Here is a 10,271-nt window from a genome sequence, read left to right as displayed (position 1 = left end):
AAGTCGCCATCAACAATTGATGCTTTAAAATTTATTTCTTTTTTGCCAACATGATTGTATCATATGGCAGCTGAAAAAACAGAGCTATAAATAAGTGGGGTTGGCACATTGGCCTCAGAATCACAAATTGTTTTTTTCAGTGCAACCCTCATGCAGATTTAGTTTTTAAGTACGGCAAGATAACTTTGATAGCACAGATCCCATCTGCAATAAAACAGCAGCAATGCTAGTTGTAATGAGAATGCTGCATTAGTGGTGGAGCCTTGTTGATAAATAGTGTAGCACAAATTGTTGTCCCTGTCCCCTTTGTCATGACAGCCTCCACCACATTTGCTGTCCAAACAATCTCAGAGCAAATAAGGAAGGAAAATGAACAGCCAACTGCTTTCCCTTCAGTTCATGGATTCCTCCTGGATACTTTGCAAGAGTTCTGTTTAGCCCAACTCAGGTTTCTGCCCGTAGCAAAATGAACAAGCAAATCAGCCCCAACTGCTCTTGTGTGAGTGCAAATGGCCCAACTGTGGTCACACAACAACAGCAGCTGGGGTTTGAGATGTGACCTGGTGCTACAAAACCACAGCACAGCCTCGGTGATGTCCTTTGGTTTATTCTTCTGCTCTTTGCTCTCAAGGGCCTGCAACAAGCCTTATGGAAATAAGGAGAGTCTGTTTTCTGTGCTTGGGATTTTAGGGTATTTTTTTTTTAACAAATCGTTGCAAATCAGCTGCTAAAAACGTGTCTGTCATTTCTTTAAAAAGGCATTTCCTGTAAAATCAGCAGGGATTGTCACCCTGCCTGGGCTCTCTTCCCCTCTTCAGTAACCCAGCACTTTGGTACAAGAAGTATCACCATTTTTTCCTTATTTTTTCTCAACTAAAACATATCCAGAAAGACTGCTGGTCTCCTTCAGTGCAAGAGAAGGTTAATTTAAAAACATTTTCATTATGCTGGTAGAACCAGCTTATTCCTCAAACATTCATCTTTTCTTTTTACAGTAAAAATCAAAAGGAGGTAAGGTTGAACTAGCTTGGTGCAGGGGCTCCACGCACACTGAGGAGCAACTGCAGCATTTTTTCTCTTCAGCTGATCCAAATTTTTCTGCAGAGCCTGATTTTTGATAGAGCGATTAAAAACCATTTTTGAACAAGCCTGGGAAGGCAGCAAATTTGTTCTCAGCACACACATAAATAAAGCCATGATGTCTGAAGGTCTAAAAAATATCTGTAATACATATGTCAGCAAGAAATAGCATTTCCAAGGCAGCTCTGCTCTCAACTTTGCTGCTTGAATATTTCAACAGAAATTATTAGTGTGGAGTTTTTTTTTATCATCATCGAGGTTTTCAAAAAACTTGGTGATTCTTTTCCTGTCTGCAAAATGTTTCTTTTTTTTTCTGTGAATCATTGACAAACTTCTTGCTCTATTTTCTTTTTTTTGTTTTGTATCAATGGAGATATATCTTAATGTATTTTAAGTTGTTTGTAGGTTCCTTGGCACAATAGAGTTTTCCTTTTCTCTTTGTCATCACAGGAATCAGTTGTTTGCTGGCTGGTTGGATTTTTCATTAACAAATTTCAAAACACAAAATGCTTTGCTTAATTACAGAGTCTCTATTCTCAGCTTCCTCATCAGAAGGTGGATGTAACTGTGTAACATGCAGATTGAATTCCAGGTATTTCAGCCAACTATGCTGTTCAAGGACCACTCTTGTGAGCTTCTGAGTGGTTCTGTTGCATTAATTTTTCATGCCCATTTACAGCAGTGAAGATTATCAGCTTGTTTACTACTAATAAGTTACAACCATGAAAGGCCAACTTAAAAGCAATTTTGTAACTTATAGAGGTATACCTCCAGTTGAGTCTCTTTTTTTCAATCACTTTGCAATATTCTCAGCGTTAGCTTTGGATTTGTGTTTTTGGATTTCTTTCATATCTACATCAGCTGAGCTGGGGCAGAGATGGCAAGAGGCAGACAAAGACAGCAGAAGCAGGACTAACTTATTTCACTGTAAGTGCTGCATGTGTGTGAAACTTCAGCTTGAAATCAATTATGCCTCAGCTCTTCACCTGCAGGAATAGAGTTAATCTCTCATTGTCTTCCTGTCCTCCTTATGCTATTATCTGTGCTGCAATCCAAAGGAACACTGGTTTTAGCTATTTAGCATTTCTGTAATTGCAGGCACAGATGCAAAGTATTCCACTTAAAGTGACATTCTTCAGAGTGACACATGATGTTGATACCTCAGCTAGCTGTAGGTGAACTCAAACTTTGCATTTTTTAGACAAAAAAATTTTCTTGTATGCATTTGTTCTCTGAGAGAACCACAAAACAAAAATACCTGTCTTTAAATTCTCAGCCCACATTTCCTGACTGACCCACTATGAACTGTCGCTGCTCTGCGCACATTATTTCCTCTCTTTGAAAAAAAAAAAGAGAAAAATTAGCCACAGTCTGGTAATACCTTGCTTTTCCATTATCTCTCATCTTTTGGGGGTTGCAAGCTGCTCTTCACAAGAAGGGAGCTAAAAGCAGAGCAGGGCAGAAGCAGACATGGGGTAAGAATGATTCTGTTGACTGATGTCCTCCCTGACATCAGAGCACCTCACTGCTGTCCACTGTAGTAGGAGGCTGGAAATATTTTGTTTTCTTCTTTCTGTCATATCAAGGATGTTCTTTTGGTGCCTTATTCATCTGGTGATTTTCTCAGCAAAATTTATCCTTCCTGCAACACTGCTGCTATTGCACTGCCTGGTGCTAAAGCCTGGCCATTGTCACACTACAGAAATCACCAAAAAGCAACTTTAGCTCTTGACTTTGCTGTGGAACTGAGGCTTTCCTGCCACAGCAGCAGCCAAGGTCTTCTCAGCCTGCTGAAGACATCTGTCATCAAGTCAGAGCTCTGTGTGTTCCCTCCATCTGTGCTGCCAGACCAGGGCAAAGCTGGTGACTGGCACTTACTGGGAGCAGGATTTTCTTACTTTTCCTTAGTGCTCCTGCAAGGAACCTCTTCTCCAGTTATATTTCTGCATGATTTTTAGTTTTTAGTTGTCTGTGTTTTTCTTTTTGGTTAAATAGTGTCATGTTTTGTTTTGTTTTCATAAAATGTCTCAGAAAATGAACTCTGTTTTGCCATACTCAAACTTGGGTTTGATAGAAATATTTATATTACATTTCAATCTGCTAAAATTGTAATTATTTCTAAATAGTTTTATCTACAGATCAAATTATAAATTCTGATTATTATTTGCATATAAATCAATTGAAAACTGGTATTATTCAGCTTCAATATATTCACTACTTTTAAAATTAAAAAATAAAATGAGTGCCAATTATCAGTTGTTAACAAAGTGAACCTTCTCTTAATCTAATTCCCTCCAGGGTAAAAACCCAGGAGTTGTTTTCTGGTCTAACTTAAATCCTTGGTTCCATGCTTAAGCCATTTTTGTCCTGACAGCACGTGGCCGAACAGAAGCTGAATGTTTGCATATATAGTATGAATGCAAATCTCAAAAAAGACACGAATTTTTTCAGTTCTCAGGGTTTTGATTTCTTTTTCTTCCTAAGGACTAAAGATATTTGATGTTTTCCTAAAAGCTCAATGAGCATAGTCCCTGAGACTCCTAGTGTTTGTAAAAAAACCAGTAAATTATGAACCCCTTGGTTACAGAAAAAATTCAAAACAGGAAAGAAAAGCATCCCAAAGGTTTAGAAACCAGAAAGCAAAGAATTCAAAATTTGCCTTAGACAACCAGAAGCTGTTACAATTGTTGGTTGGTCTCAGGTGGGGGCATTATTAGCACATTGCTGCATTATTGACATGTCCTTCAAGTGAGACAGCGAGAAAAGGGCTCAGCCCAGGTGGGTGCTAGAAGAGGAGAGTCCTGCTGGGTGGAAGGGACATATTTCAGGATTTGTGTTCCACGTTTTTTCTTTTATTAGGACTTCTTTTATTTTTTTTCCCCCTGCAAGTGGCAGCCATAACAAAATCTGTCCTTGCGAAGAAGTGAGTGTCATCAAAGGTGACAACTTTTTTTCTTTTAAATTTTAAATTAGCCAAACGGCCCAGGCTGTTGAAAACTTGACTAGAGATTTTGTATGCTTAAGGGGTCTTAACAGTGTGCTTTTACCCAGGTGGGATCAGAGCACAAAGAAGAAGAAACCTCCATTTGACACTGCCTCACTAATCTCGGCAGTGTATCACTCATTATTCTGCACAGGATTAAAGGTAAGCTCTGTATTGCTGCCTTTGAGGCTCAGCAGGGCAGTTATCCTTTGCAAAAATGGGGTTAAATAATTCCCCGTGTGTGGCAAAAAGCTCTGGAGAGAACACAGTTGGGTTTAAATTACCTGGCAGAGCCTTCTGTGTTCCAGCCTTTGTCTTCTGTAAAATAATCTGTAGCTTAGCTCCAGGATAAAAGGAGTTTCTTAATCATAAAGGAAATTTTAAAAGCATTTTCTTTGAAAGAGGGGGTGGTATTTGCAAATTACTAGTCCAGTCTAAAAAGAAAAGAGGAAACAATTTTTGTGTGTGTGTGTGACATTTTTATAATCATTACAAGCACACACAAGTCCTGGATACTCAGCTGAAGTTAATCAAGCTGTTTTTAATTGGAGATCAGGCCAAATAAGCAATTGTAAATTCACAGGATCTTTGTTCTAGGCATTGCCTCCAATTAAATGAGGAGCATGTTAGAAATTTTCCATGGAAAGAAAGATGGTTGGTTTTTGTTGGTTTTTTTCTCTGTAGACTTCAAATTTTGTTTTCATTTTCAAGACATCTCACCGAGTGTCTAAGTTCAGATTTTCAGTCAAATGTTAGTGATGGAGAGGTGTTGGTAGCTGGTATTTACAAATGTATTATGAAGTTTCTGGATTTTGCACAAATAGAATCTGTTTGGAGATGTGAAATGATTTTTTTTAATATAAGTGAAATAATAGGATTCTGCCTATATTGATATTTATACACACACATATATATGTGAGATCAGCAACCGTATGGGGTTGATATCTCCCTGAATTTCTGAAAAATGGTCCCTTGCTCTTCTAAACCAAGGCTTTTCTGAAGCTGCAAAGGTAAATTTGCCCCCCAGGATACTCAGAAGTCTCTCATACCAAATTATGGTTGTAGATCAGCCAATATCAGCTCCTACCTTGATCTGTTGGCTCACAGGATCTCTGACACTGCATGCTGAAAAGATGCTTATCACAAAAAGTGGAACAGAAGGTTCTGACCCTTTAACGTGACTCACTCGGTCATGACTACAGTGCAGAAAGATAACAGCAGTTGCAATAACGATTTGCATTCTATACAAATATGCTGATCCTGGAGATATAACCAGATGGATGCTTTTTCCAAGGCACAGGCATTTGGAAGGCATATGCCTGAAGAGTATCTCTCATTCTACCCCTATTCAGAATTTATCACCCAAGTATATCATTAATTTTTCAATCATACTTTGATTTTAGTGGGGTTTTGACATGTGTTTTTACATGATTACATGCTTATCTGCGTTAGGACCAGTGAGCTCTCTTCATCCCCAGAGAATTCTCGTGCTTTGGTTAACTAGAGGGCTTTTCTAAACTTTTCTGATGTAGCATGTGTCAGATTAAAGCTGATCTTTGCATGAGTGAGCACAGATGCAAGGAACTTCTCCTCCCTTCCTGTGTGCCCTGAGGGAAGGTCTTGCACAATAATAAATCCCTGTGATCAGCCATGTAGAAAGTAGAGAAGGACCTGGGCTATCTCTGTTTTATGGTCCCAGAAGAGCTTCCACCAGCAGTAGGAAAATCAATGTTAAGAAGAGTTCAGCAGAATGGGAGGAAAAGGGAAAATGACTGTGGAGAGAAGCCTTGGTGTGTGTTTTGCTCACACTGTGAGATTCCTCCTTGGCTCCCTGGGGTGAGCTCAGAGCAGTGGCTGAAGGCTCCAGTTCAGCCCCAATCATTGTGCCCAGCCTGCCTTAAGATACCTTTCCTAAGCCTCTCCGAGCTTCCAGGGATAATGAGTGAGAGCAGGAAGCTAAAGCAGATGGTAACAGAGCCTTTTCTCTCCTCAACTCACCCGTGGTGCTACTCTGTAGTGGGAAAGAAATGAAAGGCCGAAAGTTACCTAGGTGGGGAGACCTGGACTCTTGCTTGCTGAGTTACAACTCACTTCATCCAACACTATTGTCCAATGCTGTTTTTACCCAGTCCTGCCCACTCAGAATCACATTTTTATGACAGACTTTTATGTAATTGGCTTAAAAAGCACAGGAGAAAATTTCCCGTAGTTCCCTGCAGAGCATTCTGCAGTTTTTCTTTTCTGCTGAGCCCTTGTAACTTTGGTATCAGCTCACTGTTGATAGTACTGGTAATGAGCTGCTGGCATTTTATTGCTGTGGATGTAGTGACTGTAATATTTAACTCTTCATCTGAAGGTGGGATTGCTGACACCTTTAAACACCTTTAAACATAGCCAAAGCTGGCTCAAGATGCTGAGTAAATAGCTTGTTAATGTGTGTATAAAAAAAATGCACTTTGACACTTATTTCAAATATTTTCACATATAATTTTTAAAAGGTTTTTACTGAGCATCCCAAACCACACAGCAGAATTTTTGCTTGACTGAAACTTTTGAAAACATGATTCTGATAAATGAAAAGGTTTCTTCTGGCACAGCGAGCTTTGCTATGAGGAAATGCCATTCCAAAGTCAGGACATTAGGATAAAACCTGGAAGCCATGTTCTGCCCAAGGCATGTAACTGCTGTGAGATCTTTGGCAAACCTCCTCACCCTCTGGGCCTGATGCCTTTGAAAATGCGACATAATGATTTCCATTATTTTTTAAAAATTGCTTTGACATCTACAAATGCAAATTGTTACAGAAATTCTAAGGGACAGCACTGTATTTTGTGTATGAGGTCAGTGGGCAGTAACTCCTCAGAAGTTTTTATAAATGCAGATCTTGCAAATAACAAGGGACAAGGTGACTGAACTGAAGAGTAGCTCAACATTTGAGGACTCAGACAAACATTTCAGCAGGCAACAGGCCAGTCACTTACAAGCACAACCTCCTTCCCTTCATGTCAGCTTTTCTGCTACTGACCTTAGTAGTTTTAGTCAATATTTACTTTAAATATTATGATTAAGCGACAATAATTTACCAAGATTAAAACACAACCCTGGTAAGAGTGGAGCCGAGTACACACTAGAACACTTTCTACAAGAGATGCTCTTCAAGGAGCCTGAGCTCTGTTATGCTGAGATGTGCTGGGGATGTTGGAGCTGTCACACTGTGTGATGGTGTTGAAGGTGGGTCCCCTGTAAAACTCATTACTTGAATTGTGCTGCTACAGCTGGATGTTGTTTTTAAGGGTCAGCTTCATGTTGCACAGGCCCTTTGAGACACTAAAGATGATCCCTAACACCTGATCAAGGCTTCCCAGAGTGGCTGAAGCTATTGCCACGAGGAGCTGTGGTGGCAAAGGACTGCTCTGCCAGTCACAACAGCCACTGGGAGGGACCTCCTTTCCCTCTTCTCTCCAGACTGCAGCAGCTGTTGCCATCTCAACTCTGAGACAGAATGCAAGTTCTCTTGACATGTGTAAAATCAGCTTGAGTCCTGCAGATGAAAAGCTCGTAAAAGCAAAGTTTGAAAATTAAGTTTTCTTTATGAAACGTCTAGTTATAAGTTTACTTCTCTAATCAGAAAATCTAGCTGAGCCAACATACATCCTGCTAAGGAGTGCAGACACTGTGGTGATGAGTAAATCCTTTGGCTAGAAAATATCCTTGACAGTCTCTAAAATATTTGTTCCTCCTGCCTAATTACTCTTTAAGATTTCTTAAAATTGATGGGATAAAGCTTTTCAATTTCTGTCTTCTACACAAAAGCTGTATTTTCTCTGTAGCTCCTGTGAGGAAGTGGCACGAGTTTTGTGACCATTATTTATCATATCCACAAGGCTGCTTAGCCAGTCCTGTGGCTCTCTTTCATGCCTTGCTTTATTCTTCAGGGAAAGCAATCAACACTTCATTACCAAGTACAAGACAGGGTTGAACTTTTCAATGCTGTAATTAAGAAAGTGTCAGTGTGAACACCATAAATTCTCTTTCTGAGGGATTTATGACCAAAATGTAAAACTATACTTCCAGCCAAAAAACCTCACTTTTCAAATCTTATAGTATAAATTGTGATTATATTTTGTTTAACAATTCGAGGGGTCTTTTAAAATTATAAGAAGAAAGTTAAACTGAAAAAAAAAAGACTAAAGGAAGGAAGATTTTATTCTAGTGGTTAACCTTCTCCTTTTTAAACACACAGGCTTTGCTGGGGCAGATTCTTCAACTTGGAGAACTAATTTTCCCACATCTCTCCTCAGTATAGATCTACAGGCTTTTTTTGCTACAAAAAAAGGACTGAAGATGTCACCTGATGATTATCTGTGACTATGAGATCCATACTCCTTACAGGAAATTCTGTTGTCTGCCTGGAAGTTCTCACTTTTGAGGTTTGGAAGGTGGATGGCAGAGCTACTGATTCTGATAGTAATTCAAATCTGTTGTGATTGTGAGGACGGCTGAGTACTCTTATTTTGTGTCCAGTGAATGTGCTGAGTAACAGCTGATGTTTCTAAGAGTTACTCTTCTGTTGGTTTGGTTTTAAGGATTGCTTACTTCATCTGAGATTTTATTACATCCATCAATTTATAGGATTCAGTGTTATGAACCCCACTTGTAGCTATTACTTTCTCCAACATACATATTTTCTTTGGCTATATAATGACTCTTCAGCTTTAAGAGAGTTTTATCAGGTAAGTCTAAGGTCATGCAAGAAATGCTGGGAATTGGCAGGTTTTATTTGTCCTTCCAAAACACCACTGAGGCACAACCACAAGTATGTCCAGACCAAAGGTTTTCTTTGCAGCAGTGTTTAACTACTGCAGCACAGCTCTGAGCGCCATAAAGATGAGCAACTCTGTTCCTGTGTGGCTTCTGGGTTGTTCAAGGGTGGTTCCTGTGCTGAAGCTGTGCCATATGACTGGTGAGGAGGCTGTTGGTACCTGGCCAAGTGAAGCAGAACCAGGAGGAGCTGCTGGGGCTGGTATGTGCTGGGACTTGGCTTCACTGTCAATGGACCCAGATGACTTCTGGATCTGACAGCTGGCATTCAGTGAAACACTGTCATCTCCTGCTTGTAAAATGCCCAGGATCACCTGCACCTTTCATCTCTCCGTGGTGTGAACGGATGTTTGGGCATTGGCTTCTGCAGCTGGGGAAGTTGGCTGCTTGGCTCTTGCTTTTGGCCGCTGTTCAGGTAATTTCAAAGGCAACTTCAACATGAAACATTGAAGGCTTTTAACATGAACAGCTAAAAATAAATTTTGGGAGAGACACCATGGTGTGATTGATACATATTCTGTTATTCTCATTCTTTTATCATCATGTAAGATGTTGTTCTGTGAATTTATAACTGAGCTACATGCTATAAAGAGAGAAACTTTTCTCAGGTTAGACATCTGGAAAAATACAGAGTCTTTAGCAAGGTGGTTCATGAAACAGTGAACAATGATAAGATTGCAATGATCATCTTTTTGGTTTGCATTTAAAATGAACCACACCTTTCCCAGGTACTGAGTTTCAGGCTTCTTTCCCCTTTTGTGGTGGTATATTTTGAATGTGTTCTTCAGTTCTGTTCTGATAAGTCATACTTGTTTGAAGCCCTTTGGTACTTTTGACCATGATAAAGGCTTGTTAGTTTGCTTTTGGGAAACATTTCCAAATTGCTCCTACAAAAGAGCTGGATACAACTATTTTCTTCTTCTGTGTAGCTAGGTAGTATTCCTGGTGGCATTTGGTGCAGAATCCCATTCCAGGCACCATTTTGTTTCAGTAGTTTCTGCATGTACAGGGCAAAAGTATCAGTTAATGTTTGACTACTCTTCAACCGTTTATAATGCTGAATGAAATTATGGAAAACTATTTTTCTTCTCAATAGAGTAGATCAGTCTGTTAAAAGACCTGTGTTTTTCACTCCCTTGTGCCAGCTACCAGTGTTGGAATGCGGGGAGATGAACTGTCTCCACGAGACTTATCATCAGTGTTTGGGAATCAGCATCTGGAATATGGGATCTGCCATTGTACCACGGCACAGCCCTTGCAGAAATGGCCAAGAGCTTCCCTGCAAATGCTGTGGCATCCCTAGCTTTGGTTTCTAGGCATTTATTGCAGTGTCCCAGTGGACACCGCAACTGGCATGGCTTGTTCCCTGTGATGACATTGATATCCT

At 39.9% G+C, this 10,271-nt stretch overlaps 1 long non-coding RNA gene across 2 annotated transcripts; it reads left to right on the top strand.

The window, feature by feature from the left end:
• Positions 1 to 1,614: 1,614 nt before the first annotated feature.
• Positions 1,615 to 8,561, top strand: LOC146432086 (uncharacterized). Of its 2 annotated transcripts, none has more exons than XR_014854480.1 (2): positions 1,615 to 2,555; positions 4,132 to 8,561. It is a non-coding gene; the product is annotated as an uncharacterized LOC146432086 (long non-coding RNA). The 2 variants fall into 2 exon arrangements; XR_014854479.1 differs by lacking the exon at positions 1,615 to 2,555 and adding an exon at positions 3,338 to 4,019.
• The last annotated feature ends 1,710 nt before the right edge of the window (positions 8,562 to 10,271 follow it).

Source organism: Lichenostomus cassidix, chromosome 11 (assembly GCF_008360975.1).
Source record: "Lichenostomus cassidix isolate B80296 chromosome 11, HeHo_3.0, whole genome shotgun sequence".
NCBI classification, from domain to species: Eukaryota; Metazoa; Chordata; class Aves; order Passeriformes; family Meliphagidae; genus Lichenostomus; species Lichenostomus cassidix.
This window is presented reverse-complemented; position numbering and strand designations above follow the sequence as displayed.